Here is an 8,495-nt window from a genome sequence, read left to right as displayed (position 1 = left end):
CACATGATACATACCAGCAGGGCATACAGTGAAATGCGGGTGGTCATGCCCGCATCTATTGTGCAACAATACTAATAATAAAATAGGCATAGAAAAAAAAAACAGGTAAGACATAAGATTCTGGGGTAGGGTATTTCAATATATATCTCTCTTCTCCCCCCGACATATAAATCATTACGTCTATTTCTCCGGTCGTGTGGTGTTTAGAGTGCCCGCGCCCGTTGGCTGGTTAACATTATTAACTAACGTGATTGATTTGAAAGGCGCTTGGTATTTAGTAGGTAAGTATTTCCCCATTCATGACAACGATTGTAGATTAGGCTAAAGTTTGTTATGAATGTTTTTTTTTGGTGTAAACTTTGATCACATTTCAGAATGTTGAGGGACAAATGGATAGATTATCGAACATGTTTGAAATAGTTTCGGGACTGGCCACTAACGCAGGAGACGCTGGGTTCGAGCCCAGCTCTCGGCGTTGCTTCCGGCTTGGCCGGCCGTCATACTAACACAATTGGCAGTGTTAGAGGGTGGGAAAGCCGGTGGGTGGGGATTGGACGTTGTGGACAGCGACTCCTACAGGTCGGTTGGTGCGCCTGTACAGCAGAATCAGGAAGTATCGGGGGCAGCGTGAGCCTCCCATGCGTTACTCCTCGCCACTGAGAGATCGAGCTGCTGCGGTGAAAAGATGCGACAGGCTGCCTCCTCGTGTACCGGAGGGGACACGTGATGCAAGGCTTCCATCCTCACAACAGCCGACCAGTGGGAGGCATGGTCTAGCAACGTTCGAGACAGGGGAGGGGGGAATTGGATAATACCAAATTGGGATGGGAGAAAAAATAGAAAATGGGGAGAAAAAGTAGATTAAAAAAAAAGAAATAGTTTCGGGGACTCCTACGACGTTAGAATCAATTTCTTATCGCGATCGCGGGTAAACTCGCATTTCTTAAAGGGGAACAATTTCTTTCACTATTTGGGCACTTTTACACAATTCCTGTGAGTCTATGGAACACCTCTGTAATATATATATTTTTTTATTCATTGTTTTGTATTTCTAATCAAGTCCTCAAAAACAGCATTTTTCTACCTCAAGATCTCGAGCTGTTTTGAGCCTGGGCTCCTAAACCACTGCGGAGCGTCGTGTTCGCCTGAACATTAACATGCAGCGGTGACTATATGACATCACATATAGGCACATGTTCAGATGACTCAGTTCAGTGAGGGTGAATATTGTGAGAGGAGAATTGGAAGAATGCGCCAATATGAGAATTTTGAGACATAGATCATATTAATATAAGTTCACATAGCTAGGAAACAATGGTAAACACTCAAAAAGGCCATTTATAAGATAGTTCCCCTTTAATAAAGAAATTATATATATATAAAAAAAAACGCGGTGAGAAAATGTCCTACAGCCCTGACTCCACCGAGAGACGTGACGAAGCGGCTGGAGCCTCCTCACCTGCTTGCCCTGGTCCCCTCACTCTCTAACCCTGGGGGCCCTCACTATAATCCTGGTCCCCTCACTCTCTAACCCTGGGGGCCCTCACTATAACCCTGGGGGCCCTCACTATAATCCTGGTGCCCTCACTCTCTAACCCTGGGGGCCCTCACTATAATCCTGGTCCCCTCACTCTCTAACCCTGGGGGCCCTCACTATAATCCTGGTCCCCTCACTCTCTAAGCCTGGCCCCTGGGGGCCCTCACTATAATCCTGGTCCCCTCACTCTCTAACCCTGGGGGCCCTCACTATAATCCTGGTCCCCTCACTCTCTAACCCTGGGGGCCCTCACTATAATCCTGGTCCCCTCACTCTCTAACCCTGGGGGCCCTCACTATAATCCTGGTCCCCTCACTCTCTAACCCTGGGGGCCCTCACTATAATCCTGGTCCCCTCACTCTCTAACCCTGGGGGCCCTCACTATAATCCTGGTCCCCTCACTCTCTAACCCTGGGGGCCCTCACTATAATCCTGGTCCCCTCACTCTCTAACCCTGGGGGCCCTCACTATAATCCTGGTGCCCTGGGGGCCCTCACTATAACCCTGGCCCCTGGGGGCCCTCACTATAACCCTGGCCCTGGGGCCTCCTCACCTGCTTGCCCTGGTCCCCTCACTCTCTAACCCTGGGGGCCCTCACTATAATCCTGGCCCCTGGGGGCCCTCACTATAACCCTAACCCTGGAGCCTCCTCACCTGCTTGCCCTGGTCCCCTCACTCTATAACCCTGGGGGCCCTCACTATAACCCTAACCCTGGAGCCTCCTCACCTGTTTGCCCTGGTCCCTGAAGAACTCCCCCGTGTTCTCGATCACCTGCTGGTCAGAGAGCTGGCAGTACGGCTGCTCCCGGCACAGCATCACCATCTCCCACAGAGTCACTCCGAACGCCCACACGTCACTGGCCAGGGTGAACTTACCCTGGGAGAGCGTTAGGGTTAGGGTTAGGGTTAGGGTGAACTTACCCTGGGAGAGCGTTAGGGTTAGGGTTAGGGTTAGGGTGAACTTACCCTGGGAGAGCGTTAGGGTTAGGGTTAGGGTTAGGGTGAACTTACCCTGGGAGAGCGTTAGGGTTAGGGTTAGGGTTAGGGTGAACTTACCCTGGGAGAGCGTTAGGGTTAGGGTTAGGGTTAGGGTGAACTTACCCTGGGAGAGCGTTAGGGTTAGGGTGAACTTACCCTGGGAGAGCGTTAGGGTTAGGGTTAGGGTGAACTTACCCTGGGAGAGCGTTAGGGTTAGGGTTAGGGTGAACTTACCCTGGGAGAGCGTTAGGGTTAGGGTTAGGGTTAGGGTGAACTTACCCTGGGAGAGCGTTAGGGTTAGGGTTAGGGTTAGGGTGAACTTACCCTGGGAGAGCGTTAGGGTTAGGGTTAGGGTTAGGGTGAACTTACCCTGGGAGAGCGTTAGGGTTAGGGTGAACTTACCCTGGGAGAGCGTTAGGGTTAGGGTTAGGGTGAACTTACCCTGGGAGAGCGTTAGGGTTAGGGTTAGGGTGAACTTACCCTGGGAGAGCGTTAGGGTTAGGGTTAGGGTGAACTTACCCTGGGAGAGCGTTAGGGTTAGGGTTAGGGTGAACTTACCCTGGGAGAGCGTTAGGGTTAGGGTTAGGGTGAACTTACCCTGGGAGAGCGTTAGGGTTAGGGTTAGGGTGAACTTACCCTGGGAGAGCGTTAGGGTTAGGGTTAGGGTGAACTTACCCTGGGAGAGCGTTAGGGTTAGGGTTAGGGTGAACTTACCCTGGGAGAGCGTTAGGGTTAGGGTTAGGGTGAACTTACCCTGGGAGAGCGTTAGGGTTAGGGTTAGGGTGAACTTACCCTGGGAGAGAGGGGAGACGGACTGCATTCATATAGTGCTTTTATCAACTATAGTGCTTTACAACTCACACATTCACACACCGACGGCGGAGGCGACCATCGGGAGCAGTTAGGGGTTAAGTGTCTTGCTCAAGGACACGTCGACACGCTGCCCGGGAGGAGCGGGAACCTTCTGAATACCAGACGACCGCTCTACCTCCTGAGCCACTGTCGCCGAGATGACAAGTTAAAAACACAGACTTCCAAGTTGTCTACGTGTCTTCATTAGAAGAACCCTGGCCCCTGGGGGCCCTCACTATAACCCTGGGGGCCCTCACTATAACCCTGGCCCCTGGGGGCCCTCACTATAACCCTGGGGGCCCTCATTATAATCCTGGTCCCCTCACTCTCTAACCCTGGGGGCCCTCACTATAATCCTGGTCCCCTCACTCTCTAACCCTGGGGGCCCTCACTATAATCCTGGTCCCCTCACTCTCTAACCCTGGGGGCCCTCACTATAATCCTGGTCCCCTCACTCTCTAACCCTGGGGGCCCTCACTATAATCCTGGTCCCCTCACTCTCTAACCCTGGGGGCCCTCACTATAATCCTGGTCCCCTCACTCTCTAACCCTGGGGGCCCTCACTATAATCCTGGTCCCCTCACTCTCTAACCCTGGGGGCCCTCACTATAATCCTGGTCCCCTCACTCTCTAACCCTGGGGGCCCTCACTATAATCCTGGTCCCCTCACTCTCTAACCCTGGGGGCCCTCACTATAATCCTGGTCCCCTCACTCTCTAACCCTGGGGGCCCTCACTATAATCCTGGTCCCCTCACTCTCTAACCCTGGGGGCCCTCACTATAATCCTGGTCCCCTCACTCTCTAAGCCTGGCCCCTGGGGGCCCTCACTATAATCCTGGTCCCCTCACTCTCTAAGCCTGGCCCCTGGGGGCCCTCACTATAATCCTGGTCCCCTCACTCTCTAACCCTGGGGGCCCTCACTATAATCCTGGTCCCCTCACTCTCTAACCCTGGGGGCCCTCACTATAATCCTGGTCCCCTCACTCTCTAACCCTGGGGGCCCTCACTATAATCATGGTGCCCTCACTCTCTAACCCTGGGGGCCCTCACTATAATCCTGGTCCCCTCACTCTCTAACCCTGGGGGCCCTCACTATAATCCTGGTCCCCTCACTCTCTAACCCTGGGGGCCCTCACTATAATCCTGGTCCCCTCACTCTCTAACCCTGGGGGCCCTCACTATAATCCTGGTCCCCTCACTCTCTAACCCAGGGGGCCCTCACTATAATCCTGGTCCCCTCACTCTCTAACCCTGGGGGCCCTCACTATAATCCTGGTCCCCTCACTCTCTAACCCTGGGGGCCCTCACTATAATCCTGGTCCCCTCACTCTCTAACCCTGGGGGCCCTCACTATAATCCTGGTCCCCTCACTCTCTAACCCTGGGGGCCCTCACTATAATCCTGGTCCCCTCACTCTCTAACCCTGGGGGCCCTCACTATAATCCTGGTGTCCTCACTCTCTAACCCTGGGGGCCCTCACTATAATCCTGGCCCCCTCACTCTCTAAGCCTGGCCCCTGGGGGCCCTCACTATAATCCTGGTCCCCTCACTCTCTAACCCTGGGGGCCCTCACTATAATCCTGGCCCCCTCACTCTCTAACCCTGGGGGCCCTCACTATAATCCTGGTCCCCTCACTCTCTAAGCCTGGCCCCTGGGGGCCCTCACTATAATCCTGGTCCCCTCACTCTCTAAGCCTGGCCCCTGGGGGCCCTCACTATAATCCTGGTCCCCTCACTTTCTAAGCCTGGCCCCTGGGGGCCCTCACTATAATCCTGGTCCCCTCACTCTCTAAGCCTGGGGGCCCTCACTATAATCCTGGCCCCCTCACTCTCTAAGCCTGGCCCCTGGGGGCCCTCACCAGCAGGATGCTCTCCCACGACATCCAGCGGATGGGCAGCACGGCGCGGCCCTGGATGCGGTAGTAGTCCCCCCGGTACAGGTTCCGGCTCATGCCGAAGTCGGCGATCTTGATGGTGCGGTTCTCGCCCACCAGGCAGTTCCGGGTGGCCAGGTCCCGGTGCACGAAGTTCAGGGAGGAGAGGTAGGTCATGCCGGAGGCGATCTGCACGGCCATGTTGGTGAGGCCCCTGATGCTGAGAGGGGGAGAGAGGAGGAGGTGAGGGGCCCCTGGAGCTGAGAGGAGGAGAGAGGAGGAGGTGAGGGGCCCCTGTAGCTGAGAGGGGGAGAGAGGAGGAGGTGAGGGGCCCCTGTAGCTGAGAGGAGGAGAGAGGAGGAGGTGAGGGGCCCCTGTAGCTGAGAGGGGGAGAGAGGAGGAGGTGAGGGGCCCCTGTAGCTGAGAGGAGGAGAGAGGAGGAGGTGAGGGGCCCCTGTAGCTGAGAGGAGGAGAGAGGAGGAGGTGAGGGGCCCCTGGAGCTGAGAGGAGGAGAGAGGAGGAGGTGAGGGGCCCCTGTAGCTGAGAGGAGGAGAGAGGAGGAGGTGAGGGGCCCCTGGAGCTGAGAGGAGGAGAGAGGAGGAGGTGAGGGGCCCCTGAGGCTGAGAGGAGGAGAGAGGAGGAGGTGAGGGGCCCCTGTAGGTGAGAGGAGGAGAGAGGAGGAGGTGAGGGGCCCCTGTAGCTGAGAGGGGGAGAGAGGAGGAGGTGAGGGGCCCCTGGAGCTGAGAGGAGGAGAGAGGAGGAGGTGAGGGGCCCCTGTAGCTGAGAGGAGGAGAGAGGAGGAGGTGAGGGGCCCCTGGAGCTGAGAGGAGGAGAGAGGAGGAGGTGAGGGGCCCCTGGAGCTGAGAGGAGGAGAGAGGAGGAGGTGAGGGGCCCCTGTAGCTGAGAGGAGGAGAGAGGAGGAGGTGAGGGGCCCCTGTAGGTGAGAGGAGGAGAGAGGAGGAGGTGAGGGGCCCCTGTAGCTGAGAGGGGGAGAGAGGAGGAGGTGAGGGGCCCCTGGAGCTGAGAGGAGGAGAGAGGAGGAGGTGAGGGGCCCCTGGAGCTGAGAGGAGGAGAGAGGAGGAGGTGAGGGGCCCCTGTAGCTGAGAGGAGGAGAGAGGAGGAGGTGAGGGGCCCCTGGAGCTGAGAGGAGGAGAGAGGAGGAGGTGAGGGGCCCCTGTAGCTGAGAGGACCCTCTCAGTGGCGAGGTGTAACGTGTGGGAGGCTCACACTACCCCCGCCATTTCCTGTCTCTGCTGTGCAGGCGTCCCCCAACCGACCTGTAGGAGTCACTGTTTACAACGACCAGACTACCACCCTCTAACTCTGCCAATGAGTCAGTATGACGGCCGGCCCAAGCCGGAGGCAACGCTGACAGCCGGAGTCGAACCTGGTGTCTCTTGCGTTGGTGACGAACGCAATGTCAGCTGCGCCACCCAGCCGCCCTCTTCCTATACAATTCTTAAAAACAAAACATATTTTAATATTAAAAAACCTTAAAATATGCTGTGCAAAGGCGGCTGGGTGGCGCAGCGGACATTGCGCTCGTCACCAACGCAAGAGTCACCGGGTTCGACTCCGGCTGTCAGCGTTGCCTCCGGCTTGGGCCGGCCGTCATACTGGCTCATTGGCAGAGTCAGCGGGAGGGGAGTCGGTGAGGGTGGTAGTCTGGTCGTTGTAAACAGTGACTCCTACAGGTCGGTCAGGGCGCCTGCACAGGGAGGACAGGAGATGGTGAGGGTAGTGTGAGCCTCCCACACGTTACACCTCGCCAATGAGAGTCCGCGCTGGCAGGTGAAAAGAAGCTGCTGGCTGACTCTGCATGTATCGGAGGAAGCATGTGATAGATTCTTCAACCCTCCCTACGACCGACCAGTGGGAGGCACATGCGAGCAACGATCAAGACAGGGGAGGGGGGGGGGGGGGGAATTAGCACGACTAAAATTGGGATGGAAGAAAAACAGAAAAAGAAGGAGAAAAAGTGGATACAAAAAAATATGCTGTGCAAGTTAAGAGAGATAAATTTTACTCAAAACTGTACTTAACTTTTTAAGGCTTTTTTAAATCTCCCCTGAGAAGTACACAACTTCCACCCGTCACTAAGGCTATTCCATAGTTTAACTCCCAACATTGAAACACGTCTAGCTTTTACATTAGTTCTTACTTTTTACATGTTTTAAGAATACACAACCCTCTTGAATGATACTTTCCTTCTCTTGGTTTAATCTGTTAATCTGTAAGCCGTATTTCGTCTAAAGGTACATGCCTAAGTAAATGGAAGATTGCTCCACTTCTGCAAGGTCAATGTGCATGTTCTTGGTATCTAGGAACATCTAGGGACCTGGGGGTATGTATTTCCGGTGTCAGAAATATTGTGTCTGTTACTAGGCTGAGTCAATTGTAATGAAGAAAAGGAGAATATAAATTATGATTTATGATTTTTGCATCTTTGATCAAAAATTGATACGGGTAGGAGAAAATGCTCACTGAGCTCATTCACCACCTTATTGAGATCATGTGTACAGAAAATCTAAGCAAATGAACGGCGGGAAGATGATTAAACAGAAGGATTTGTAGATACAGTAATTAATGATAATCGATTTTAATTATAAATTGATATTTGACCTTGAACTTGACCTTGACCTTATTATGGCCAAATCATACATCTATGGATAGGGAAAATGCTCCTCTTTCCAATGGCAGGGTTGAATCTGGATTTAGTCATTTCCTTGTGGTTTTTACGATAATTAGCATTTTCCGATAAATTCGTTTTTCCGATAAATCGTATAAAACATCGGTAAAAATGAAAATATACACTTTGACTACTGTTTTTGATAGGGCTATGGACTATACTCTTGGCTACAAAAAAATATATTTAAAAACATTAACCTCTTAACATCCAAGGGCCCACATGTGGACGATTCTTTGCCGACCTCTAGTGGCTCGGGTGTGCATTTATTTTAATAGAATATATACATAGAATTAAAGCCCTATGTGTTGCCTGTCGATTGCCCTTTCAGGTGATGAAATCCGTTCAGCGGTTCTCGAGTTACATGCCGATATGTGAGGCGTGCCCCAAAGTACGCAAAAGTACACATTACCACCCCCGACTCCCGGGGCTCTAGCTCCGTCAATCATTTGGCGATCTCGAAAATCTTTGGGGATTTTCTACGGTCTCTATTGATCGATTTATGATAAAGAAAAACAGGGTCCCCCTATAGGAGGACCTTAAGGCTTAGAGACATTGAATACAAAC

General features: G+C 53.4%; 1 pseudogene across 1 annotated transcript in view; it reads right to left on the bottom strand.

Annotated features, from left to right (window-relative positions):
- Nucleotides 1–2,243: 2,243 nt before the first annotated feature.
- Nucleotides 2,244–8,495, bottom strand: part of LOC311225130 (discoidin domain-containing receptor 2-like) — a 61,332-nt pseudogene continuing 55,080 nt past the window's right edge. Inside the window, exons 6-7 of the transcript XR_014621038.1 lie at nt 5,228–5,462; nt 2,244–2,414 (exon numbers count right to left, since the gene is read on the bottom strand). The product of XR_014621038.1 is annotated as a discoidin domain-containing receptor 2-like (transcript). The remainder of the gene's footprint in view (nt 2,415–5,227; nt 5,463–8,495) is intronic.

The sequence above is a fragment of the Notolepis coatsorum genome (genome assembly GCF_963971535.1).
Source record: "Notolepis coatsorum genome assembly, chromosome: 3".
NCBI lineage: Eukaryota > Metazoa > Chordata > Actinopteri > Aulopiformes > Paralepididae > Notolepis > Notolepis coatsorum.
Note: the sequence above shows the minus strand (reverse complement) of the source record. Positions and strands in the feature narration are given on the sequence as shown.